Genomic DNA, 27,748 nt, shown 5'->3' with positions numbered 1-27,748 from the left:
TCAAGTAGTTTGAAGTTGTTGTTGTTGTTTTTATTATTATTTGTTTCAATTTAATTTAAAAGCTCATGAAATACAAAAATTATTGTATTGAGAAAGCCTATACAGAATCAAAATTATGGACTAGATGGGTCTAGATGGATAAGAATCTTAGAAAGTCTGAGATGGCTTTAAAACACAAAGATAAGCCTTTCTGTTTTGACTTCCTTCTGTTGCCCTTCATCTGATAGTGATTAAGGAAGCAATTTATGTAAAATATAAACATTATATGAACCGTCTAAATTACATGCTTTGTTCACTAATATTAGGATGCAGAAATATTAAATACTGTTAAAAACACAAGTGAGCTTTATAATGATTTCTGAAGACATAGGAGGAATGAACACTTTGTAAATTTTAAAGCAGTATTTGGGGCATCATGCCAATATATTGGAGTAAAGACAGGCATCCTTTTAGAATACCTGTATTAAAAAACTATTATCAAGGAAATTTGGTATTTATTGAAGAACTTGATGAGTTCCATTTAAAAATATAAAGCAATCTCTTAAATGAACATATGAAAGATGAATATATGAAATATATTTCACACATGAAATAAATAAAATCATTTGTCTGGTACCCTATATCATAAACCATGCAGCTCTTAAATAAATAAGTGTTTGCAAAGCAGTTGCAAAGTAATAGCTTGACAGGCCTTGTTTATAAAACACAGTGATCAATTTTGTTTCCAAATTAAAATGCAGACATGATCTCAATAGTGAAATCAAGTCAATAGTAACTACAGCTTCCAAATTACGAACTCTTCTTGGCCAGAGCATTGACACAGTTTAATTACTAAGCCATGTTAGTGATTTCAACATCTTTTTTTAAAATTTCCATTGCATTTAGAACACAATATTCTTCCTTTTCTATGTCTCTAATAACTTTTTCTCTATTTCCCTGCAAATCCTAGTTCAGGTTCATGACACCATGTTCCCAGCTGGTCAAGTAAATGGCATGTGTGGGGCATTTTATGTCTGATGATGGAACAGAGAATTAATAGAACCCTGACTTCAGAAACAGATACACAGCATTGTTCTCTTCAGTTGTACTTCTATCATGTAAAACGCACAATGTTTTGCCTGCCTATTTATTTTCTCTATAGCAGAAATTATTTACTTTGTATATTGTGCCTCAAGACATGCAAACGAGAAACATCATAAAATGGGTCAATTTTCTTCTTTTTAACTTGACCTAGGTTGGAAGAGCTGGCATTCTGCACTCACTGTCACGTGTCCTTTCTTCCAGAATCTAGCCCTCCTCTAATTACTGAGGAATTAAATACTCGCTTCCCTCTCCCTTGCAAGGATGCCAGTCCTCTGTAGCACATGGCAGAATGACACATGAGAAAGAAGTGAAGTCAAAGTCGGATACTTACTTGTAGCAACTTTGAAGTCAGATTTCTTTTTTGAAATGTGACTTTTCACGGCTGGAGAGTAATAATGCCTGTGGCTCTGAATTAACAAAATTTCCCCTCCCCTTCTTTCCGGCAAATACTTCACTTGGCACTACCTTGCCTATTCCTGTTTAAATTTGAAATAACTCAAAACACATCCCCTTATCATCTTATTCTTTGCTTCAAAATAAGCATGAATAGCTAGCTTGTGACACATAAGGGAAGTCGCGGAAGGAGAGTGGGGTGACATAGATTCAGGACACTGTGGAGTAGCTCTGCCCCGCATTGACACACTGCGTGGTTTGGGGCAAGTTCTTTCAACTTCCGATGCCTCAGTTCCCTCCTCTGTAAGATGGTGATGTCAAAATTACCTTTCACATACCGTTGTGGAGAAACTTTCATGAGTTGGCACATGCACAGAAGTCACAGTACCTGCCGCATAGAAAGCACTTGGTGTTTCATATCCCTCGTGTTTTGATAAATTGACAACCAAGTCAAGAGAATATCCACATGTGGAGTTGCTCAAATCCCTTTGTGGTCCTTCCTCGCCATGTTGAATCCATCAAAACTGCACATTTTCCACCTTTTCCTTCAACAACGACAACAAAAATTGTTCTACACATTTCTTCTCCAGCACCATCTCCTGCTGGTGGTTTCTATATGTATGTTCTTGTCTATAAAGACAGAGCAATTAATGAAAGGTGAAGTGGGAGGTATCCTTCTCTCTTCAGAAACTCCCTTTTCTCTGTCAAGATGTCAGTCTTCTATTTGGGAAGTGCTGATCCAGCCATAATTCCTATTTTTAAAAGAAGATGCCATTGATCTATTGGCAGAGCCATGAAATAAAAGGAATAAAAGTACTAAATAAATCAAACTTTTTTTTTTTTTTTGCTTTTTTTGTTTGCTTTCTTGCTTTCTTTAGACTCATGGAGTTATTAGAATCTTGTTTGAAAACATTTTGAGAATATAGCTCCAGGTTTTGTGTATATTCAGTGTCTCTTAATGGAAAGTTGCACAAACATCTTAAAAATTACTCTTACCTGCAAACAAAAACAAATGAATATTCTATTACATTTGTAGGGATATTCTCTATAGCTTTAGAAATATTGATTCTCTCTTATTTTGAGAATCCAAGGAGACAAAAAGTGATTGCTTTCAAAAAATCTCAGCCCAGGAAAAAAAAAAAAAGTATAACCTTTTTCTCTCATTTTGTATCATTCTATAAGATTAGAAAATGTAGATAATCTTCAGGATACATCTTCTATGGCTCCCAGGTGTATGGGCACAGATGTTACAACATTAAGTTTCAAAGTTAGCTCTACCAAAATATGGGTTTTGAAAAGAAGAGAAAATATTCAGCAGAAGTTCATGCTGATAAAATTATACAATAGCACAATGGACATATCCCTGGGAGATCTGAAATACAAAAATTTCAACAGGCATAAAGTGAGGTTTCACATATGGCAGCTTTTCTCATAGAGCTACATTGCCTCTTCCTAAATGAGTCCAGTTTTATGCTTTCCCAGCAGGATCTGTGGCACATATGAAATCCAGTAAAATAGCACCATTTAGGCTGATAACCTAATAGGAAAGTAATGTTATAGAAGATCTCCTGGAAACACGATCTCCTGTTTTAGCATAAAAGAGAAAGCCAGTATTAAAACATTTCTCTGAAGATTTTTATTTCTAGTTGAATTTAGAAATAGTCGACATAAAATCTGAACTATGGTAAAATTGTGTCATTATTACATCACATGATTTTCATATATGACTTATTAGGAATATACTGGACAGTTTCTTCAAGTGTTACATGGAAGGCTTATATCCCAATTATTTTTCCTGTGTTTCTTCAAGTGTTGCATAGAAGGCATACATCCCAATTATTTTTCTTGTGTTTAAGTGTTGCATTGAAGGCATGCATCCCAATTATTTTGCTTATAACAATGAATAAGTATAATATGAAATAGTAATTCTTTATTTATCTCAGTTTGACCAAAATGTTAACTGGAAGCTTAAGGTCTATATTATGGTCAAGTCTTTCTTGGGAAAAGATGGATATAAACAGGCATACAAGTAAAAAGTGAACTAAAAGGCCGCAATAAGTATAAATTATCATGTTGCAAAGCTAGTGTTTTGGCCTCTGAGAAACAGGGCTGTGGAACCAAGCCTATGCAGGTCCATGGCTTCTGGCTCTGGCTGTGTGGTTCCTGGCAATTCTTTACCTTCTAGGAATCCCAATTTCAGGGCTTGTACAATGAGAGGCACGAACTCAATAATGCAATTTCACAAATATTCTTAGAAAGCCACAGAACTGCATTCTTGATAAAAAAAGGGGAGGTGACATGGGAGCCATTGGTCATCAATATCCTGAGAAAGCTGAAATTATAGGTTTTCCTCAATTTCACTTCCTGCGTTCTATTGATAAAAATGCAGAGGTGCCCTAGACCAGACAAAAAGATCAGCCAAATCAACCACATTCTATTTCAGGACTCAGCCAGTAATTGGATCACTCTGATTATTCCCTGAAGAGTCTTTCAATGGGGAAACAACACTCTTTGGCTCCAAGTAGATTTATACCCAAATTCTCCTCAAAACCATCTTTCTTATCCAAGACCATCTTTCTTATCCAAGTGGGAAGCATCCTTTCTCGTGGCTCCTCTGGCCACTGTTTCATCTTTCGGTGATCACATAGTCCGTGAACCACTTTCTCTTCTGCTCCTACCTGTCAAATCCAATAGGGATTAATTTTGTTTACGAAGCACCTCTACACAGCCTTGGTACTTTCCACTGTTGATGGGATTCTTACATCACTAACAGAGCCCTTTTCTACTTGAAAAGTAGCCTCAACACCACCGATGCTACAACACACAGGCTTTCCTCCTCAGCCTGTGTGTGGTCTTTACTCCGTAGGGATTCATAGTGCAGACATATTTTTTTGATTCATACAAATTATACAAACTTGCACCTAGAGCAATTAACTTCTGGAATTTTCTATTTTCAAAGTCTTTTTATCTCTTCTTTCCAAATGAAGTTGACTTTCATTTGCTATGTTTTTCACATTAAAGGCATTATAGTTTAGTTGGGATGGTAGCTGTTTCATGTTTAGATAGTTTCTTCTGTTACTGGTCTTCTGTCCTAATAGTGTGGTATAGCTGAAATTTGTCAACCCAAATTTGGTTTTAGAATATAAGATAAATTCATATAATTTATGAATTATATGAATTCATATAATTCATAAGGCTATGAATTATATTCCTAAGGTTTTATGACTATTTTTAAATGTTTAATGAAATTCTTTACATTGGTTGAATACATTGGATATAAAAATTATAACCTTAAATTACTTGGGTTTTCTGCATATCTGTATGTAGGCAATATACATATAGAACCAGTTCATTCAAATTACACTGTATAACAAGTAAAATTACAATTTTTTAAAGATTTTATTTATTTGATAGAGAGAGATACAGTGAGAGAGGGAATACAAGCAGGGGGAGTGGGAAAGGGAGAAGCAGACTTCCTCCTGAGCAGGGAGACCCACTCAGTGTTTGATTTCAGGACCCTGGGATCATGACCTGAGCCAAAGGCAGACGCTTAATGACTGAACCACCCAGGCACCCCTAAAATTATAATTTTTATATTTACATTGACATGGCTTTTTAAAATTCATTTTTGGAATGCTAATCTTCTTCATGTTTCTACTTCAAATAAAAATGTACCTGACCGATAATTTTAAAGTTAAAAAACAAAGAAGAATGAATAGTATATTCATGCCTACAATAAAAATTTTGGTTTCCATCTTGTATTTCTGTATGCATGTGTGTAAATTTAGATTTAGTGTTGACTCAAAAAGTATAAATCATACCTCTTGAATAATAATAATATTACAATATTATTGGCCCAAATTTGGCCTTTTGGCCAGATCCTCTTGCTTGCTTGGATCAGTTTATCTTTTTTTTTTCTTTTTCTCTTTTTTTTGAGCTTTTATTTATTTATTTGACAGAGGTCCCAGAGAGCACAAGCAGAGGGAATGGCAGAGGGAGAGGGAGAAGCAGGCTCCCCATTGAGCAGGGAACCTTACAGTGGGGGTTCAATCCCAGGCCCCTGGGATCATGACCTCAGCTGAAAGCAGATGCTTAATCATCTGAGCCACCCAGGTGCCCTGGGATCAACTTTTAAGATTTTGAAAAATTGACACTGAACCTCCATTTTACATATAAGGGTACAGGAGAAGTCCTAGAAACTTAAGGATATGTGCAGACTTCAGTGAACATTAAGATCAAAACTTGTTGTTATTAGCCCATCCCTATCTGGGGAATTTTCAGAGACCATCTCTTCTAATAAATCTCTAGCATCCAACTTTGTTCCTGGATCCACTTTGTCTTTTTTTTAATTTTCTCCCCTCTGTAACTCTCCGGTTTCATTTACAATTTGACTTTGTACCCTGCCTAGGTTGTCTGGTCTTGCCTCGAGGTGTATGGCAATGTGGCTATCAGAGTAATTTGCAAAGATGAAACAGACCTCTCCCTTAAGCAGAATTCTGTCTCCAGGCACAAAACTTTTTGGTCCTCTCTGCTGCATTACAGTCCTGGAACTCTCCATGCACGATATATCTTAATTCTCATCACATCTAATGAAAAGATTTTTACCTGCATCCGAGCATATATTATTTTGCCACTATCCTTAAATATTCCAGACAATTAGTCTCCTCTAAAGATAGTAAACTGTTAACATTGGGTGACATGTTCATTATGTTTGCCTTCTTCTCCAAGATATTAGTAAATAATGTTAAATTGTAATTTTCAGAACGATAAAATCATGACTCTCATACAAACATAAAATGAATACATGTAAAAGATTTTCTCTAAATCATTAATTAATGAGGGAACTAGTGAGATATAAACTTGATTCAAAGGAGAATTTTAGATGTATATCTCTCCATAACTCACATAAAATCAGGACTGGGAATATAGACTCGCATAGACACATGCACACATAACATTCAGGGGTACTGAAATTTGAAAGACTAGTTAGCATTATATAGGGCAATAAAATATATTCCTTCTTCTCCACCAAACCAAATGCATTTAAATGGCTGCCAACAAGTCTCATTTTCATTGCCACAAGTTTTCTACAAGTTTAACTTCTATCTCTACAGATGTATAAAATAGTCTAGTTGATAGAAAGTTCATCCCAAAGAGTAACACCCTATGGAATCAGATAATTTCAGAGAGTGTGCCAGACAGACACCCAGCCCTCCAGAGAAGGGACACCCACAGATCTCTGTTGCCCACTGCCAAGCCTTGGACAATTTTTCTTGGCAATACACAGAAGATAAAGCTGTTATTTTTACCCTTTTTGTCCATTTCACTGAATCCATCAATGTTGGTCATCTAATGGTTTTCACAGAGAATGATAAAATACCACGGCAGGATTGGGGTGGGGCAGCAACCTTTAATTACATCTCTGAGATTGTCACTTACTTGCTATCATTTTGCCCCAAAGGCTACTATTTTACATGTACTATAAATGGATAAATAGTGTGGATGTATGTATACTTCTAAGATGCCACACCTGTAAGACGTGCCATTATTTTATATATCGTTAAGGAATTTTTTTAAAAAAATCTTGCCAATTAAAGTAAGATGCTTTATCATTTAGACATTTAGACAAGATTTCTTATCATTTAGACATTTTGTAACTATCAAGAAATAATTTATAATTATTTTATAACTATTAAAATCACTAGACATAGGGTTTTATCATAATTGGAGAATACAAAAACAGAAATGTATTAAACAAATTAGTTGAGATATTGCTAAAACTTTGTCATATTCAGAGTCTACTTATGAATCACTTTTTTTTAGATTTTATTTATTTATTAGAGAGAGAATGAGAGAGAGAGAGCATGAGAGTGGGGAGGGTCAGAGGAAGAAGCAGACTCCCTGCTGAGTTGTGGAACTCGATTTTGGGACTCCAGGATCATGACCTGAGCACTCTGATTGTTCAGACTTCAGGAGAACCCACAAAGAAAGTAAAAGGCACTGTGTCGTATTATTAAGGTAGAACTACCTTACTTTTTTGCTACTTAGAGACAGTTCCTAAACACTTTGGATTCACCACCTTCTCAACCCCTTCCCTACTTCATTCCTGTTTCCAAGAATTTTCATCTCAGCTGTTGAAACCCATCCTGCAAGTTTTGATACTTTTGTTTTTGATGTTAAGGTCTGTATAGGATCGGTCAGTTTCATCGCAAAGTCCTGGCCAACAAAAATTTTACAATTCTCTATTTCATAGATGTTAAGATACAAAACAATGCACCTTAGTATTATGAAATGTATTTATTTTCCCTTGCAAACAACACTGTGCCTAGGTAAGGAAAACTTAATTACTGGTGATACAATTAAGTGAAATTAGTTTTTCCCACTAACTCATAAGTCTACTTAGCAGTAGGATCCTTGCCAGCACATTGGTGCACTGTTTCCTACTACGTATCATATAACTGAAAGTGATAAATTGTTCCATTCATTCAAAAAATACTTATTAAGCAATTAATATTTATATAGATATAGTCAATAAAGACCATATATGTATTATATTTATTGTACTCTATTGGCCTTTGATATAGGATGCATATGGAATAATTTTAAAAAATATATGAGTTGTTATATAAAAGTAAGCAAATTGTATATTATGTATTTTGGTTATAAGTATACATGAATTTTTTTAGGTATATTCTGCTTATTTTATGTGTTCATATATGCTGATTATATATATTATTACTATGTATTATATGTTTTACTTCTATATAACATGAAACACTGACTAGCTTGAACCACAAGTAAGCTGCTTAAGCCTCCTGGAGCCTTAGTTTCCTCTTTAGAGAGAGATGTAGGTGTCTTCATGTCTCTTGGAATGATGAAACAATCTTTGAGGAGTGATCTGGGGGCCTCTAGCAAACTACAACCCATCAGCCAAATCTGGCATGTTGCCTCTTTTTGTATGATTTGCGAGCTAAAAAATGTTTTTTACACTTTTAAGTGGTTGAGAAAAAGAAGAATTTGTGAGGCATGAAAATTCTTTTAAATTCAAATTTCAGTGTCCACAAATAAAATTATATTAAAACATGCAAAGTCTGAAACATTTACTATCTGGCCGTTTACAGAAAAAAAAATGTTTGTAGACCCCCATCTATAGCATCTAATATAGCCCAAATTAGCTGGAATGTGAAACCACTCATGCTCATGCAGGAATTCCTAAGTTATGCAGTAGTTATCAATACATAAGGACATATATGCATGTATGTTTCATTAACCTTGCCAACACAGGTGTATTCCCATAATGCTTTGCCCAACTTTAGGCACAGAGTTTGCTGTCCACACCCCTCCCCAAACTGGGGAATTGGAAGGAAATGGCTCCCTCTGATGTTGATGTCAGCATCCATTAGAGATAACCACAAACTGTAGCTTGGACCCCAAACATTTCATACTTTGGATGGTGAAAAGGTATACTCCAAAGCCTTGGCTCTTTCATCCTTAGAATAAAAATTTAAGTTCCCTATAAATGCATTTTTTCTCACAATTTTTTTTTAAAGATTTTATTTATTTATTTGACAGAGAGAGAGATCACAAGCAGGCAGGGAGTCAGGCAGAGAGAGGAGGAAGCAGGCTCTCTGCAGAGCAGAGAGCCCTATGCAGGGCTCGATCCCAGGACGCTGGGATCATGACCTGAGCCGAAGGCAGAGGCTTTAACCCACCAAGCACCCAGGCACCCCTTTTCCCACAATTTAAAAGAAGATTCCAGGGGTGCCTGTGTGGCTCGGTGGGTTAAAGCCTCTGCCTTAAGCTCAGGTCATGATCCCAGGGTCCTGGGATCAAGCCCCAGCCTGGGATCGGGCTCCCTGCTCGGTGGGAAGCCTGCTTCTCCCTCTCTCACTACCCACTGCTTGTTTTCTCTCTCTCTCTGTCAAATAAATAAATACAATCTTTTAAAAATTAAAAAATAAAAGCAGATTCCAGGGCGCTTGGGTGGCTCAGTGATTTGAGGCTCTGACTCTTGATTACAGCTCAGGTCATGATCTCAGGATCTCAGTCCCGTAGAGGGCTCTGCACTCAGCACAGTGTCTGCTTGTCTCTCTCCTTCTGCTCCTTCCCCCCAAAAATAAATACAATCTTTTAAAAAATTAACATATGTTCCAAAAAAGAAAGAAAGAAAGAAAGGAGATTGCACCTATCTACCAATGAACTGATCTTTGCTTTCTCTGAGTATACTGCAAGTGAGACCTTGGACTAATCATAACCATTATGGACTAATCATAACCATTTTTACAGAAAGACCATTAGGTGACAGAACTAACAAAAATGCAGGTCTAATCTGTAAAGTGAGTGGGGTGCATACTTAGGGATCGTAATAATATGAATGTGTAAATATATTCATTTACACATTTTGTTGTAAAGACCAAAATATTGTCAGCCCAGATTTTAACATATAACCTCAAACTCAGGAAATGGTTGAAGTATCTGCTTTCAAAGACCATAGAAGCTCATCTATTTGCATAAAATATCTTTTAAAAAAATAACAAATAGCCACAAAATAATATGTGATGTATGTTAGATATTAGACTGTACAAAAGTTATATTTATTCTGATTTGGATTTCAAATATAAGTGCTACTCTTCTGTTTTAGAAGGAAACCCAATTTCTTTTTATTACTCGTTATACATCAGGTGCCTTCATTTCAGCACAGTATGTAAAGAGCAGGTGGCATAAGGAGTACTTTGAATGTTAATTATTTTTTTCATTTATTTCACTGTGAGGATTTACCTTTCAATGTGTTTTTATAATCAGGATGGAAACAATTAGGGAGTTTGCTGCTTGAGTGTTTCACTACATTTATTTTATGACATCTGCTGCAATGATTAAAAAAAAAAAAGAAAAGGAAAAGGGAGGTAAGCATTTTAACAAAGTGAGGGGTTTGGGTTGATTGTACACGATCTCTTTATTTCATTGTGAATCTTCGAAGGAAATGTCATGATGAGTCAGCCATGTTTCTAGCCAGTAAATATCCTCTCATTGTTAGAGCTTGCATTTTTGACATGGAAGCATGTCTGTTCATGTTTCAGAGATGTCATAGTTTATTAGTCTCAGGTTTTAATTGAAAACGATAGAAAAAAGCTACAGAGATAGGAATGAAAGGGGGAAAAAGTAGATATTTATTTTTAAAAACATATTTCAAAGGAGGATGTTCTTTTTCCCATGCATCATATTCAATTTATTCTTCAAATATACATAAGATATTTACTTCACCTGTCCTTCATTTTCATATACTTTGGAGCATAATTCATAAGATAATAATATTCGGTATCAAGAGAGGTATGGCTCATGATATGGTAGGTTTGGGGCCCATATTTCAACATAAAGGAATGCTTTTCAAAATTAATATAGTCTTTCCGTAGTGTGTTACATAACTCGTTTTTCCCATTAGCAAGATAATATAGACAATCCAAAATATTATAGCCATGATAAAATAAAACTTACATAAAATCTAGTAATTATATATAATGAAATAAGATAATAGAGAAGATAAATATAGACACAATGTGTGTGGGCGTGGTTGAGAGAGACAGGGAGAGTCCCAGGGAGTGAGACAGAAACACAGAGAGAGGAGTGAGCACATGCCTGAAAACTCTGTGGGTAGTTTTGAAGATGGATGAAGGAGAGCCTGGGACAAGGAACACAAGCAGCCTCTAAAACCTAAAATATGTAAGGAAATGGATTCTTCCCTAGAGCATCCAGAAGAAAGGTAATTCTGCCAACACCTTGGTTGTAGCCCCGCTAGGCCCATTTCAGACTTCTGGCCTTGGGAACTGCAAGAAAATAAATTTGTGTTATGTTAAGAAACTAAGCCTATGGTAATTTGTTACAACAGCAATAGGAAAAGAATACATTACCTCTCAACATGGTCTTTTCAAACCATGTTGAAAATTCAGGCTTGTCTTAATAGGTCCCCAGAGAAAGGAGAGGTTCCAATATCTTTCCATGTTCCAGTTGGGAATTACCGTGAAGTTCTCCCTGCTTCTATAATCTATGCTAAATTAGGCAGCATTTTTATTATCATGACCCATCCCTTTTTAATGTCAGTCTCCTTGGGTTGCACAACGGAGATTTAATTCAGGTAAATCTAATTACCATGGCCACAGTAAGTGGAAATGGAATAGTTATGCATCTCCAGGAGATTAGAAGAAAAGGGTTTCAAGGCATTAGGGAAATAAAGAACAGGAGAAGGGAAAGAGAAGGAAAGGCAGGAGAGAAGGAAGAAGGATGGAAGGTTGAGGAAAAGCTGGTTTCTATGTTCCAGTCTGGGGGAAGTAACAAAGTAAATATCCAGCCACTACTTTTTGGAAACGGAGGAGAAATATAATTCATGCCCAGCAAACTTTCCCATCTGGTTGTCTCTGACTGACTAATAGCACAAAATGGGAAGAGAGAACTTTCTGACCTTCACAGTCTTCTAACAATTAAAGACCAAATGGACCACAAACATGGTTGGTATTTTAGTCTAGCACAGGGGCTCTCAAATTTAGGTGGATTTAGACATTAGTGCATTTGTGATTTCTGGACCCCGTCCCCAGAGATTCTGGTAAGGTAGAACTCAGTGGGCTTGGGATTCCACACTGTCAGGCTCTGAAGAGATGATGAAGCTGCCGGTCTGGGGACCATCCTTTGAATGACAACACTCATCTAGAAGTCAGCATCCATATTTAGACCATTCTTTTTGAAAATCCCTTCGACCGTTCCTTAATTTCATTGGAGGGTAGAGTGGCTAAACATGGCAAAAATGACAGATATGTAGATACTTGGATAGCTGATAGAAATCATGCTACTTTTCAGTAGATCCAAATCACCTGGATGCCTCAGTTAAAAGACAGCAGTGCTGGGCTGTAGATCTCAAGTTCCTGATTCATTAGGTTTGGGGCCAGAGGGCAGGTGAGAGCTTGCATGTTTCAAGTTCCCAGGTGAGGCTGATGCTGCTGGCCCCCGCCATACACTTCAAGAACCACTGGCAAAGCCCTTATTATCCACACCAGCTGACCTCCATCAAGCACCAAGGGAAGAGATGGTCTTTTAACATCACCGTGGACAAAAAGGGACGCCAGGCATTAGGGTACCTGTGGTAAGAATGGGAACCTCTTCCCAAGTTGAACCCCAGCATACCTGAGATCAGCGACTGCTCCTCCTTGTAAGTCTCTCTCCCTATGGGCAGTGGTGCTCTGAGTCCCTCTCACAGGGGCGGGGCTAGGAGGCAATGTAGAGGAGGGGCCACAGAGGCTGGGCACCTTAAGTTAGGAAGATGCAGAAGAGGACCTCCGGAAACAGACCCGGGCCACTCCCAAGAGAATCGGGAGAATGCCTTTGCTTTGTGTACCTGAAAAACGTGTTTCCCGCTTTGGATGAGAAGAAAAGAACTCAGGAAACAAAACGTCTTAGTGGTCTCACCCATCCTTCGACACAGAGGCAAGACAGAGTAACGTGAGAGCAAATGGCATTCCCTCCGCGAGGGCTGAAAAAAGCAACAGCAACAGGATTTGGGACCTAACTGCTGGGCACCTTACAGGAGCTACCCCACACAAAGTAAAAATAAACTCTGGCTGAGCCGCCCCCTATCTGATTTTGTCTATCTGTTTGTCTTCCAAAAGCTAACATTTTCACAGCTGAATTTGAGGGGATTGGTTATTTGAAAAAAAAAAAAAGACAAGGAGAAACTGAACAGGGCTTCTAGAGCGAGGCACATAAGCTGTTTGCCATATTGAATCAACACCTGGGGCATTGATTTGAAAGCCAAACGCAGGCTGTTCATCTGGATTGCCAAGTATAACAGAAACAACTGTCCTTGGCTGAGGCGGTCAGAAAGAACGGGCTAGCCAGAGCTCCATCTGAAGCTGCCTCCGAGTACCACAGATAACCCGAAAAGATGTCCAGAGCTTGCTCTGAAACCTAATTCCAGGTGAGGCGCCTAGCTTTCTCTCTTGCCCATCAACTACCTATGATTTCTAATTAGAAAGAATTCTCAAAAGCAAGCTGACCCGATTCCGTTTGCTCCCTTATAAACGTGTCCTGGTTTTGGTGTCGATGTTTGGCTTCGCTGACTTGCTAAGCACTGCTGTTGCTTAGTCCTCTAAGCTTGCTGGGCCCGCCCATCCCGACATTCCAAGCCGTAATAGTCTCATTGACCCAGTAATTAAAGAAATCCTGTACCTTTCCACTCTGGCTAGCTGCCCTCTCTCTTCTCCCCCATTGTTCTTTTAGTACCACCACCAGCAGATGGTTAGAGATTTTTCACCCTTTCAAAAGCTTTATATTTTTCCCATCTCATCAAGCATATCTCAGCCAAATGTAATTAGCTTAAGGCTTTTGAGCCCTCACGGGAGATCAGTAAAAAAAACACCCTAGCAATTTCAATAAAGAGCTTGAAAAGAGGATCCTGGAAAGCTACCCCAAACCACAGGAGAGCTGCTATTATTTAGAAGCATAGATCTCTCTCTTCCTCCCCTACCCAGCGTTTGGCATTTTAAAGTCTCAGAATATTCATGAGGCCTCCAGGGCTTTGGAGCTCTGTTTTGGACCATTATTGGGTAGGTGGGATATTTAAGGTCTCTTCAGCAAGGTCAGTGTTTGGTTCTCTTTAATTGATTTCAATCAAGGAGCGGTTTTTTTGGGCGGGGGGGGGGGGGGGTAACCCTGAGTTACTCCCAAATGGCAAACAGTTTGTTTGCTAAATCTCTTAGCCTTTTCATTCACTTTTTTTTCTTTTTTCTTTTCTTTTCTTTTCTTTTTTTTATCCTCTGGTTGTTGAAAATGGACTGGTAAGCCTTCTTTGTGGTTCCAAGCATTTGATATGAAGGCTAAATTAATTAACCGCAATACGGATTTGCACGCTGCCTCTGAGTGGTGGTGAATCCCCTTTCTTTCTGAATAGCCACATGGATGGACTACAGAGCTGATCCTGCAGCCTGAGCCCTTTTCTCCCCCCCCCCCCACACTTAGGAGAAAGCAAATTTTGGAGACCAAATTAAGCTCTATCTTTATTGAAATGGAGTGAAGTAGCGCTTCAGTCTGTGAAGCACAGATTGTTGGTGGGATGTTAGGAGAGGGGCACGGGCTCACCCTTGAATTGTGTGATGTGTATTTTCCCCAAACACGCAAGTGGGAGGCTCCAAGCCTCAGGTGTTGGGTAGTAGGATGATTAAGTATGTTCTCATGTCAGTTTCTCATTACCCAGATTTGGGTAAAAGGGGAATCATTCTTTGTTAATCCACTTCCAGCTTTTTCAGATAAAGGAAGTCAATGCCAACCCTTGATTAAAATGACTTTTTGGGGGGAGGGGGTCTCAAGTGAGTTAATCATTTTCTTTCTGAATAGTGATGCACAGATATAGATCGGTGCCTATGATGAAGATGGTTACATATATGCCACTCTAGACGACAGTAGAAGCACAATTTAAGGGACAATTCCTTTTAAAACGTGTGAAGTGTGTTCTGAGCAGTGTTCCGGCCAAGGCCTAGACTTGCAAAGCGGTCCCCAAACTTAAGAATTAACGTTGTTATGTCCCAAATACAAAACAATATTGGAGGTTCACATTGACTTACAAAAAGTTGTAAGCTGGGTGGAAGTTTTCTGTAGGTAGGACAAATAAGAACTCGGTCTTTTGTAGATGCTTTTCATAAAGTTAGTTTTGCATAGAAGAATGAACAATTAATTACAGGACAGCTGCACTATCATTACTTAGAGCAGGCCCAAAGAAATTAGACTATCTCTGGCAGGGAGACAATTCTGGATCACAAAACTAGTCGTACCCAGGCAAAATGAGTAAGACAAAAAGAAAAGGAAAGGAAATTGTTTGCAAGACCTTCACTTAATAACGAGACAGAGGCACAAGGACTCGTAGCAAACTTGATGTCCAGAAAATGTGCGGAAATAATCCACAGAGTTCCCTCTACAGCAGTTTTGCCATTAGCCAGCGTGCCATGGGCAGGATATCTCTGGTTCATCCCATTTTCCAAATCAACTGATGCTTAATAAGAAAACTCTTGGAGCCAGTTATCACTATTTCCAAAATTCCCAAAATGATGACATCCGTTTACCTCCACTTTGAAGTTCTAGAAGTTAAGGAGTTAATGTAGCTGAGCAGGGTCCCTCATGTAGCTGTTAGAGGCAGACCTGACATCCGTTGTCCAAATTGTGGCCCAGTATTTTTGTCTAACCCTGCTCTTCCTCTCATGAGCTATTGTAAAGGCTTGATCTTCACAGATGAAGAGACTCTAGGAAATGTCTACAGCATTTCAACTTAGCTCCTTTCTGAAATGGTAAGTCCCCCTACTGCAAATCCTGGGTTGGAAATGAATCCTAAAGGTCACGCAGTTTGGCTCCCAACTGTGATGTGCAAAAGCATTATTCCTTCCCAGCAGATGCTGTAGCCTCTGCTACAAAACATACATGATGGGGAGCTCACTAACTTGTATGGCAGTTCCTTTACCCACGGGTGATTCTGAGTATTGAAAAATGAACTTGACTTCACTATAGCTTCCACTTAGCCATGCCCATTCTTCCCTGAAATGAGCCCAGCACGTACAGCAAGAGCCCGTCAAGTAGCTGAAGGTCATTTGCAGAGCCACCTTTGGTATCTTCTTGTTAGTTCCTTAATTCATTCCTTACTTGGTCCAAACACCCCTCATATCACAAGTTTTTCTTTCTTTCTTTTTTTTTTTTTTAAGATTTCACTTATTTATTTGTCAGAGAGAGAGAACAAACAGGGGGAGCGGCAGGCAGAGGGAGAAGCAGACTTCTCTCTGCAAGGAGCCTAATGCAGGACTGGATCCCAGGACCCTAGAAGATCATGGGACCCTAAGCCAAAGGCAGATGCTTGACTGAGCTACCCAGGCACCCCCATATCACAAGGTTTGGAAACCCTCATGTTGACTGCATAGCTCTAAGCAAGTTAAATTTGCCAGCTTTGCTCTCAAAACCTGGATACAGAATTGCACACAATGATCCAGACCTTCATTTGTCAAATTAAGGCTAAAAGGAATTGCTTCAAGCCCTGGCAAGTCTGTATCTGGACATCTCCCCGTGTGAGATGATGAAGGATCTGAGGAGTACTACCAGCAGTCAGTGTGCAGAAGCTTGTAGACTCTCCAAGCTTGCAAGCAGGCTCTTCTCTAATGGTTCACGGACCAGCGATTTATCCTGGACTTGCTTCCCCCATCTGTAAATGGGGAGAAGGGTAGAGGATTTTTATAAAGATCCTATGATTTAATATGTTAAGTTCTAGCAACCGTGCCAGGAGCATAGTTTACTATGTTCTAGTTATTGTTACTGTTCTAGTTATTGTTGCTCTTCTAGGCAAAAGCCACTACTCCAAGCTAAAGAAAATCTTCACATTTCTATGATGAACAGAGAGAGACCTAAGAACTATAGGAACACTGGATCAAATGTTACCTCTGCCCTATAATTACTGGGCTAATCTACTGCCCTCGTCTATACAAGCACGACGTGGGACCATAAGGGCACCCTGAGAGACATCAAGCCACTTTCATCCTCCAAATGTTCCCGGGCCAGCAGTCCGGTAATTTTCCCTTAGCTGCCAATGTCTTTGATAGTCAGAGACCTCATTAAAGGGATGCAGCTGGTCAAGAAAAGCACCCTGAAGCCGCTGGCTTCTGGCAGATGTGCTGTGTCATGAGAGTGCATCTGTCACAGCGGGTTCTGTTCCCAGGCAGAAATGATGGGGCCAATGCAAACAGCTCCTGAACCCAGCCAGGAGGGGCCTGCAGACCTAAGGAATAAAACATTCATGGAGGTGGATCTCTGCATTCCCACAGACAATATTTTTAGGCACTTGGGCACAGAGCAGAAATGCCACAACATATATAACCCGACTGTCACATTCACGGTTGACATTTGTACAGAAATGGCCAAACAGGGACCCAGGAGCCTGGAAACAGCTATCCCTCAGCTTGGAGATTTAAAGTTTTGGATTTACCATAATGCCATTCCCTCACTCATGTTTTTTGTGATGGGGTTTTATATTGACTGGAACTTCTTTCAGCTACTGCTATTGGATCCAAGCATATCACAAAGCGGGAGACAGAAACAACTCTCCCCACCTTGCTCCGTTTCATTTCCTCCAGGCCCATCCCATAAAGAAACTCAAAATCCCCAAAGGAGAAGTAAATTGAGGACAAACAGAAATTTGAATTCTGGCAAATCAGTAACTGTAAGGAATTACTGCAAGAGACAGTGGTAGCTCCCTTTAATCCTTCTAGGTCATTCCTGGTGGGTTCGGTCTCAGACTGTGATGGCAGAGGTCCAGTTTTTCTGTCTACTGTGCTTGATTTTTTAATGTCAGGGTTGAGGTTCTTTGCTCTGTATAAGCTACATTATCATCGGTGTCTTAATTATTCTTGGTGTTATTAATGATTATGAAAACATCACCTTACCAAATGCCGAGAGAGAGAGAGAACCGGATGGGCTCGTGATGTGGCTCCTGGTGCATTTGGGTCACCCAGGCAGCACCACACAGCCTAACTGCAGAAAGATGACCTTCAAAGGCCTTCCTCTGCAGGCTCCCACAGGACCAGCATCTTGTGACATTTTGTGCTGGGTACAGAATCCCACAGGCACTCACCTCTTATCTCTGCATACGCCAGTGATCACAGCCACAAAGACCAGGGGACAGAATATAAAAGAATACTGCTTTGTCTTCTTACCATTTTATCTTATTTTCCCTCTAGAATTCATATTTTGTACCAACCATATTGTAACAATAAAGGCAGTTCTAGAGAATGGGAAAAAAATAGCACTATGATATTCAGCCTTATTATATCAAACTGCTTTGGGCTTTACCCTCTTTAAAGTATGCTCATGTATTCAGCTACAAGGAGGTTTCTGAAAGTCCTCATAAGGAGTTCATTTCCTTATCTTCCACATGTGCTGCTCCTGGGTCATGGGCCTTGGGTTTTTAAGAACTTAGGGTATAAGAATTATGTTGGGAGAGGCAGCATCTCCTCCATCCCTTGTGGGGGATAGACTAGAAACCCCTGACCATCGGTTTGGTTTCCCCCACTTGCCTTTTGGGCCCTGTGAATCCAGATTCCTTATGATTTGGGTTCTGGCAAATCAGTAACTGGGATAAAAGCAGCCCAAAGAGGGAACATCGACTTGGGAAACCCAAAGACACAGACTGTACCATCTCAACACACAATTTTATATTGGTCTCATCAAAACCATAACCTTTCTCCTCAAATATCATTCTCTTTTCAAAATGAAGCCAATCCTTTTCAGATGGCATAAGCATATCTCAGACACTCCACAAGCATTAGGAAAAGCTTCCCCAAACAAACTAGACCCATTAAGCTTGGGACTTTGCATATTTTAACCTAAGTGGAAACAAGATGGTTTGGGTCACTGGTGCCAGGACTTTGTTGGTGGGGCAGAAGTGTTTGGTGTCATTGGAAGTGCTGTGAACTGGGAATCTGATGAAACATGTCTTCATCCAGATTCTGGCAGTCTGGTCCCTACTGAACAACGGGGTATGAAACAAAATTCTGAGGATGGAACTCTTGCTTGTTGACTGACAGGATGAAATGGTACTAGCTGTTTGTGAGGCCAAAACAATAACCACTTCTCTAGAATGAGACAGTTAACCTTTGGCTGAAACTGGTTTCTGTCTGATGTCTCTGAAGTCGATGCAAAATCTTAATTGTCCAAACTTTGAACCATAGGTTGAAATACCAGCAAATTCTAGTGGTTCCAACTGGTGCACATTCTTCTCAGGTGCAGAGTGTGAGTCTAGGTCTTCCTAGGAGCCGATGCTAAGATGGGATTTATTTGAGAGATACAAGGTATTTCTTAAGGGAAATGCCTATGTGAGAGAAAAGGAGAAGGGAATTGGTGAAGGCTGGGAAGTGTCACCCCCAGGAGAAGGAGACAGGGAAAGAAGGTTAAGAAGTGTGCATTGTAGAAAAGATTTGGCAAAGCACCTGGGAGCCTCTCAGGCAAATTTAGCCAAGAACAGACCTGCCGTAGTTCCCCTAAGTCACTACTGGAAGCATCCTGTGGGAATGGGCCTCAGAACAAATGCAGTGATGGATTCCAGAGCCCAGCAGCTGGGGTCCTCATCAGTTGATTGCACTGTCTGTAGTTGGGGGTCTGTGAGACACATTCTCCTGGTTCCACAGAGAGTTCTGGAAGCTCAGATAAGCATCCAATAAATTACTCTCCTTTTTTAAGCATACAATGTGGGTGTGCAGCTAATTCTCAAAAACAGGCCCATTCATCTGCTTAAATTGATCATGAAATAAATGAACCAATATTTAGACTATAAAATAAGTGGAATTTCTTTCAAAGCATGTGACTGTGGTCACATCTGAAAATATACTAAGGACTCCCCGTCCTCCCCTACTCTGAACGTGCACATGACTAGAAAAGCAAGACCAGGGCTTTTCAGAGAATTCCTCTACTGAGGCCAAGTTCACCCCGCAGGATGTGAAGGAACCAAAGGTCAGATTTCTGTAGTAGCACCTCAATAGGTGTACCCCCTTCTTCCCTCTCCTTCCTCACGCACCATGTAGAATGTGGGGAGCTCATGTTCTTTGTTCTCTGACCCAGATTTCCCAAAGCAGTTCTCAGTTTTGATGAGTTAAGTTCTCTGCATGTTCTCTCATGTTCTCTGAAATGGTGCTGTTGTGTATGAAGCACAGAATGGTTTTGGGAACAGGAGTATTCACTGCCTCTAATGTATGTTTCTGTCCATATTCTGAAGAGCAGCAAGTCTTTTGGTGCTAATTATCCCTCCCCTTTCTGGGACCATAACAGAATGACTGGCTCTCTATATATCTCTGTTTTGGTACCTCATTCCGGAACATGCCCTTAGCAGCGAGTAACCTTTGATCATAGGAGACCTAGAGAATATATATTCTTAAGTCACCAGGAATCATGCTTAGGGTGTGAGAGACAAGTGGTGGTGCCTTATGGAAATACTCTTAGGAGTGAAATATGCCAGATAATGGGTGTCACCGACATGCTTTATCGACTTGCTCTTTTGGAATATGTCACATTGCATAGTTGTGTCAAAAGTGTGATAATAGCTAGGGAATATGAAATGATAAGTGAGTGTAAAGACTTCACTGCCGTATCATAGCTAATACATTTTCATTGGAATTCGGTTATATGTATACAGATTTTTTCTTTAATGCCCAACAACATTTCTAATGTAATTTAAATTTTGGCATTATGGGTTTCCCCCTGCATTGTCAAGTTGAATTAAATGGGGGAACAATAATGCCATTCCTGATTGGACATGGACAACAATGTATTAAAACTCATCTCTGATCATTACCTTGCTCAGGTGTCTATATCCATGGCATTTGCTTAAACTCAAGTTTTCCTAAGAAACACATTTTACAATAAACATTAAACTAAGCTTGCCAGCTTCCATGCTCTACCCACCTCTGGTGATAATAGAGAAGAGTAGAGAAACAAAATACTGTAACAAGAAAATCTTCTCTAAAATGATGCAAACTATAATGTTGGTACCATGATAATCAATTTGACTTTGATGCCACAAGCATTCCCTATTGAGTGACACTAGTGCCATCAAGAACATTCTCTCTGTGGAGAAAATCCACAGTCACGGTGCACTTCTTGACCTACCTGGAAACAATGTTCATGTCATTTTGTAAGATGGCCAACAATTTATACTTACTAATTCAGATATACAAAAAGATAGAGATGATCATCAACACATTAAATAGTACTGGTAGACACAGTAACCCTTAAAACTCTATCCTATTGTGTAACAAAGAAAGAAAATCAAATATGATCCAATAATTTTAAGTATCTAGCAGTTTATTCCCTTGTATGTATATTCTCAGAGTTTCATGTCTCCCCTTCACTGTCACCTGGCTTCTCTGGCAATGTTCCTTTGCTACCTAATGACTGAGTCCCCTGCCCTTAGCGAACATCAAAATCTGTCATCTATTCTCACTAGTCCAGTCCAGGCTTGGTGATTCTCTGATGACAGCACCCCTTGATCTCAATTGGCCATTGAGTGTGACAGTGACTCCTAGTGTTTCCCCATTCCTGGGGTTCACTTTGTGTTTTTCAGCTGCAGGCACAAGGCTCCACATTTCACAACTCTGGGGGATGCAATCGACATCAACACCCCTGTCAAATGTGCCATAAGTAGCCTGCACAGCTTCACATGGTGGTCTTGCTCAGGGTCATGTCCAGCTATGGTGACTGCCCAGTTGGCAGTTGGCATCACCAGCCATGCTCTGGATACCCTAGCCATGGGACATGCGGGGACTTCTGGTTATGACAAGGCATGAAGAGATTCTGAGGAGCTAAACTTAATCTCCCAGAGACACCATCTTTTCTCAGCCTAAGCAGAAGAGTGAAGGAAGCGATCCTCCTAGGACATGTATTCTAAATCCCAAATATGAAATAGACCAAAAGGGGCACCTGTGTGGCACAGTTGGTTAAGCAGGCAACTCTTGGTTTGGGCTCAGGTCATGATCTCAGGGTCAAGATTGCAGGGTCCTGCGACTGGGCTCTGCACTCAGCATGGAGTCAGCTTCAGATTCTCTCTCCTTCTCTCTCTGCCCCTCCCACTTGTGCTCTCTCTCTCTCAAATAAATTAAATTAAATTAAAAGAGTGGAGCAAAAGCCCCTCCTCAAATTTTGACTTTCCCCGAAACCTACCTATTATATGCCTCCTCTCTTTAGGTCTTTGGCCTTTATCCCATATTTTTATTTTTTATTTTTTTAAAAGGTTTTATTTAGTTATTTGAGAGAGAGTGAGAGAGAGAGAGCATGAGCAAGGTAAGGGGCAGAGGGAGAAACAGACTCCCTGCTGAGCAGGGAGCCCAATGTGAGACTTGATCCTGGGATTCCAGAATCATGACCTGAGCTAAAGGGAGACACTTAACTGACAGAGCCACCAAATGGTGCCCCATTTACCCCATATTTAAAAGAAAGTGTCACAAGGGCTAGACTTTACTTATCCTTTCTGATCAGTACTTCCTCTCAACTTTAAGTGTAAATGAGAATTACCTGGGGAGTTTCAAAAGCCCAACTCCCAGACCATACTGTTTACCAATTATATTCAATGCTGTTAAGATGGCAGCCAGGCGTCAGTATTCTTTAAAGCTCCATAGGTGATTCTAAAGTGTAACCAAGATTGAGAAACCCTGTTCTATATTCTCCCTACTTCCTGAGGTGGCACTGGCCTTCCCACTTGCAAAAATGGCAACTGGCTGCTTAAAAATGTGATATATAGAGAAGAGGAATAAAGCGTAGTGAATATCTTTTCAATTTTAATTTTATTATAGCCTTTATCATAAAAATGTTATTTTTAAGTTCTAACATTTAGAATAGCCATTTTGATTTATAATGATTATAAACAGAATATAAATGTTGATCTTGATTATGTAAGAGCAACTTTGTGGAAAACTAGAAGGAAAGGTTAGAGAACTTGTACACTTTGGGTGCTTTAATTAAAGATGCAAAAATTACCCATAGCAAAGCAAGAAAATTATTTCAGTTATTGAAATCTAGGAAAAGAGAGCATGGCATAAATAATATATCAGCACTGGTCATTGCAAGAGTCAGTAGCTATTGTCTAAGAAAGATAAATTAAAATGGAAGCTTAATTCCATGTTATTTAAAGGTAAGAAAGTGACCACCCAGAGAACTAAAACAAATTGTAATGATTGTCCCTTAGAGGTGGGTCTGGGATAGAGAAAAGTTCCATACTTCTGAAGTTTTACTTTGTATATACACGTAACAAAAATTACAGATTAAAAAAATAATCAAATCAAGATTCCATACTGTGGTGCATTTCAAGGGATGGTTTGGGAGACTATCCCCAGTCAAGGCCATTGTGCTGATGGTAGCTGCAATCCCCCACTGACATACGTAGAATGCTAGAGCCTGAGCTTTTGCCCACAGCAGTGTTACAAGCCTCGGCGGTAAGGCTGATTCTCCTGATTCGCCAAGTCCTTCAGTTTTAGTTAGCAAATGGCCCACCTCAGTGTTGCTACATTAAAGTTCTTCAAATTTTGTGCACTCCCAGGAGAGATACAGAGAAAGTAACATTTATGCAGAATCCACAGAGTGGCCTTCCAGTTTACCACCTTGCAGGTTCTTCTAACTATAATTTTAAGTAATGGCATTCCTTTAGTGCAAGAAGGTTTGGGTAGATATTTTTGGTCTATGTGTCATGTGCCTTCAGTGTTTTGAGGATTATCATTGAGATAGACCATAGGTAAATGGAGCACTGAACTGAAGAATGGAGTCATGAGATCTCATCCTAGTTGTATCTGCTACCAGCTGGTTCTGCATCCTCAACTATGTCACTTAATTTTGGAGGATCTACAAAATAAGGGGATCCCCTAACTCAAGTTCTAAATCTCCTTCCAGCCTTAACACTTTGCACATCAAGGCTTTCTTCCAGAACAAGAAGTGTCAATGTTTTTCTCTGGGTTTTCTTAAAACTTTTTCTACCACCTCTGTTGAGCTCCAAAATATGGGCCTGCCTATTACACAGGTCAACCACAAGCTTGGTTTTCAGATAGATGGGATGGATGACCATAAGCAGGTTTTCTAACTTTTGCAAGTCCCAGTTCCTCATCTATAAAATGGATATCAGATGTTTACTGCTATTAGAAGCATTTGATGTATATACGTTCAAGTCTGTAAAGATTCTCAATAAATGACACATTGTTATGCTAGAGAAGATGGCATTAGCAGCCTAATCTGTGCTCCCTGGATGGGAAGACAGGTTGTCATAAACCCACAAGGAGGAGTCCTATGTGAGTTTGCAGATAACTAGGTCAGAGTTTCACATATCCGTCATTTGCAAAGTAACAAGCCTTCTGTTCACACACAAGAGTCTGTCTGCTGGGGGGAAACCCAGATCACCATCTGGGTTCAACGGAAGCCAAGAAAAATAACAGAATAGCAGATTAAATATCCCTGGGCTAAGTCCCTTTTTCATCCCTGGCCATTTTCCCTAGCCTAAACATCTGCTCCAATGTTCAATACACTTGACCCTTTTGCCAAGCAAGAACCCTGTCCTCTCCTTCCAGCATAACCATGGTCACCATTTAGTTTCTTGACTTGTACACCTGTGTGTGTTAGAGTTAGAAAGCTCTGTAATCCATTAAATCTAATCCTGTATCTTCATCCTCTGCTTATAGAAAGGTAAGGGAGAGGCAGAAGAGGCAGGAAAGGAGGACTATATCCCAGTGCTATGATGATTTTTCTATTTTTGGCATCCCTGTAGGAAAGCAAAACAATGGTGACCTGGGGAATTGGAGGAGACTACACATCCAATTGCTTGTTACTGAACTGACCAGTCTTAATTCAACTAACTCAGTCTGATGTATGTTACAGCTCTGTTCATCCACTTTAAGAAAAAAAAAAAAATAGAAAAAGAAAAGAAAAACAAAAAAGAAAAAAAAAGGCTGTACATTCAATGAGTTCATTTAGAGAATTTTCCTGGATGGAAAATAGACTTTAAATGTTTGTTTTTCTATATGAATTTTATAATTGGTTGTTTGTCTTGTTCTACAGTGGGTACTTTTATTAAAAGTAAGCTGAATCTTGGCCACCTTACAAGGCATCTTTGTCACCAGAGTAGCTGGTCTTATGAATCCTCCATAACACTTAAAATTTTGATTTATATGTACTTTTAGTTTTCTTTTTATTTCCTTTTAATTATATTTTATTGTTCTTATTCCTGTTATATAGTTTTTCTATTAATTTTGTCACACATTTGAAGGCAAACTACATTTGGCTATTTGATTATACTGTTGCATTTTTGGTTACTCGGTACTATTTTTATATTTTCTTTAAAGAACTGTATCTTTTGTCCATATTTCTAGCAGACTATTCTCTTTTTCTTACTAATTTATAAGAGTCCTTTATATATTATGACTTTGTGGGGGTTTTTTTTTCATCTTAAGTTTAGCAGTGGCAGAAAACTTAGAGATTATTTTATTTTACCATTTGTTATATAAATTAAGAAAGTGAGGTTGGACAAATCTCCATTGTCATATGGAGAGTTCGTGAACAATCAGAACTGAAAAATAGGTCTCTTGGAAGTTTTAGAAGTTTTCTTCTCAAACACTAGCCTACTTGCCTCCATCTTCCTCCTTTTCCTCTTAAGTTGAGCATTATTGGGTTACTTGATTTGATTCAAAGTAACAGTAAGTTGGCCCCTACCTCAATAAATTAATCACCAATAACTGCCGACTCCCAAATCTTACCTTAATTCCTGATATTTCCTCTGAACTCAGGATTCCTCTAATAAACATTTCTACTTGGATTTTTCAGGACAACTCCAACTCTACCTTTCCAAAAATGAGCTTTTAATATCTGCTCCCCATCTGCAATTCTTACAGTCTTTCTCATCTGAGCAAATGGCACTTGTTCCTGGTGGTCAAATCCAAAATTTTGGTTATTTTTGACTCTTTCTCCTCAAATCCTGGCCCAATTCATCACCAAATCCTGTGTTTCCAAAATATACCTGGATATGGTCACATCGCTCCTCCTCCACCTCCTCCCAAGTCAAATCTCCCTCTGCATCAGTTACCCATAACCTACTTGGTTACCTGTCTTCATCTTTAGCTCCTTGCAGTTTATTGTCTTACCACAGGTGAAGTGATACTTTTACAAAATAAGAGCATAATCTCCAACTTCTCCTCAAAAATCCCCCAATGACATCCAATAAGACCCAGCATCCATATAGTGACCCATATAATCTTGACCCACTCTACTCCCAGCCTGCCCTGTGTTTTTTCTCTGCTCCATTTCTCTTTATACATTTATGTTGTTGTTTTTCTTCAAATGTTTTGAGTGTACTCTTGCTTCAAGGTCTTTGCACTTACTACTCCTTTACCTGAAATGTTGACCCACCCCCCCCATACATTCAAATATAACACCATGACTATAAGAACTTTTTTGCTTTCTAACTGCTAAATCTTCAATGCCTAGAAAAGTGTCTGACACTAGGCTGGTGCACAATTTATGATGGTTGAATGGCTGAATGAACTATACTCATTAACAATCATTTTTTTGGTGGTGTTATAAACAATATACTGTGGCATCCTGTGGCCTTTGCAAAGCAAAAATAAAGCTGCTTAGGAACTGAATACTTGCATTAAAATAAAATTCAAACTGTTTGCCCCTGTCAGTCTCTCCAACAGCATCTCTTTCCTTTACCTCCCTCCCTCACTACTCTCCAGCCACACTGACTTCCTTTCTGCTCCTTGAACAGGCCAAGCGTTATCTGAGACCCTGAGTCATTTTTCTGGATGTGTCTCCTTCAAGGAAACACCTGTTCCTGCATCTCTGCATGGCTGATTTCTCACTTAGGTCTCATTTTGAAATTCCTCTCTTGATGAGATCTTCTCCCATCATTCAAACTAAGTAACTCCCTTTCACTGTGTCTCTATCTCACCACACTTTTATTTTCCTCAAACACATATCCAGAGAGCAAAGACCTTACCTGTCATTTTCACCACTCTATTGCCAGAGGTTCACATTATATGACACATAGAGGACACTCACAAAATATTTGGAGGATGGATAAATGTCCTTAGTCTAGCTTCTCTAGATCATATGGTCTGTGCCTAGCCACAAGGTGCCGGAATGGTATGTCCATGAGTCTGTCTCCCACAGAGGCTATTTGGGACAGGCACAATGTCTACTTCATAGTCACTTCCCTGCCATTTCCCCCCCATCGTTTGCTAAACTAACACAAAGCAGCAAAAAGACCAGACAGTCTCTTCACCAAGTTCATTTCACTGGAGAATAGGAAATTCATCTGAGAATAGAGAATATGAATTTCAGAGAGTGAAATATGAAAAAGTGAATATTATTAGATGGCCAGGGGAAGCCATATAAGGAAGGGTACACAAAAGACTTAAGACATCAAAAATTAAGTGCCTGGAATTAGCTCTCAGAGGAGAAGAAATACAACAGTGAGATCATCAATTCAGGTACTCATTTCAGAGCTATGCCAAGCTTCTGGTGCTATAAATTTGCATGGTCTTTTTTTTTTCCCCTAGGCTAAAAAATAATGTTATTGATGTGCTACATTTAATGGCTCCTGTGGATAAGTCATCTTTTTTGATTACCCAGGCACGCTTCTTACAGTGGCTGTTCTAAACTTTCTCCATCCTACCCCTCATTACCCTCCCCTTCCTCTCCTCCCTCTTCCTGTCTCTCTCCTCCTCCCTTTCTTCTTCATTTC

At 39.3% G+C, this 27,748-nt stretch overlaps 1 protein-coding gene across 1 annotated transcript in view; it reads left to right on the top strand.

Moving 5' to 3' along the window:
* MACROD2 (mono-ADP ribosylhydrolase 2) overlaps nt 1-27,748 on the top strand; it is a 1,944,634-nt gene that overhangs the window by 1,885,728 nt on the left and 31,158 nt on the right. The window lies entirely within an intron of this gene.

This window comes from Mustela nivalis (genome assembly GCF_964662115.1).
Source record: "Mustela nivalis genome assembly, chromosome: 8".
Taxonomy (NCBI): Eukaryota; Metazoa; Chordata; class Mammalia; order Carnivora; family Mustelidae; genus Mustela; species Mustela nivalis.
Note: the sequence above shows the minus strand (reverse complement) of the source record. Positions and strands in the feature narration are given on the sequence as shown.